Source organism: Crocodylus porosus, unplaced genomic scaffold (genome assembly GCF_001723895.1).
Source record: "Crocodylus porosus isolate Cpor-Errol unplaced genomic scaffold, CroPor_comp1, whole genome shotgun sequence".
Taxonomy (NCBI): Eukaryota; Metazoa; Chordata; order Crocodylia; family Crocodylidae; genus Crocodylus; species Crocodylus porosus.
In genome coordinates, this window is record NW_017728918.1 from 26,348,972 (window position 1) to 26,350,193 (window position 1,222).

A 1,222-nucleotide genomic window follows, 5' to 3' on the forward strand; every position below is an offset into this window, starting at 1 on the left:
TAAATATTCTAGTAGTGTTGGGGTGATGTAGCTGTGATGGTCCAGGAATTATAGGACAGGCAAGACCACATTGAACTGTGCTGTCAGCCATCAGACTCAGTTTAGGATGACAATATATAATGTCCATGTACTTGGCAGCCCTCTTTCCTCTGATACTTTTCTGTCTGAGGTTCATTAAATTACCCATTTTTTCCCATCCTGTGGCTTTGGGGCTGCTGGTCAGGCCTCTTTTGTTCACAGCTTCTATAGACATAGATTATTATTATTATTACTACTCTTACTTTGAGGATTATTTTTTCTTTTTGTCCTTCTTTTGGCAGATCAGCTACTTCTCTTGATAACAGGTTCATTTTAACTAATGCATGCTGACATTTTTTTTTTTTTATCAGCTGCAGGGCCCTGGTGTTAAGATGGGTTACCCACTATGATCAGACAGACAAATAAATGGTAAAAACCTTGTTTGTTAGCACCAAGATTACAAGCTGCATTGGTAATGATAAAAGTTGAGTATAAGTCTTTCAGTTTCTAGTGAAATTTTGAATAGCAGGAGTTTGCATATGGCCTGATGGAAATGAATGGGCACGCTTATTTGGATATACACTATAAAACCAGTGAGTATTCAGGTCTGTTCCGTAAGTCCAAAGGGCTGAATTCTACATTTCATTTCATTGGAAGATTCCCCTAAGTAGATACTAACGTTTTAGAATCTACCTTACAGGATGTGCCCACAGTGGACTTCAAAACAACAGAATCCTTTTATCCTTTTAGGACCCATGGAAGCCCCTATGTGCTCATATACAAATGTCTATATAATTGGACTCTTCAGGAGGTTTATAGAAATTAATTTATAAATCCAGGGAGTTTAACAGAGCCACAATAACTTTTCTACAGTAGGATTAGAGTGTTATTGTTGCTGTGATGTTCTATGTTTCAGAGCATGCGGCTGGGCAGGAAACTGCTCCTGGGTTGGGGCTGGGATCTTGCAGTGGGTACAGCGTGGTCCGGAGCTGGGGCAGAACTGTGATCCACTGCTTCCATGCCTCTGCCCAGGGCATGCGGCCAGCGGATTGCAGTCTGCCTTGGCTCTGGACCGTGCTGTCATTGCCACAAGATCCGACTGTGCATCAGATCAGGGGTGATCTGATGGCCACCTATAAGTTTATCAGGGGTGACCACCAGGATCTGGGGGAACGTTTGTTCACCAGAGCGCCCCAAGGGATGA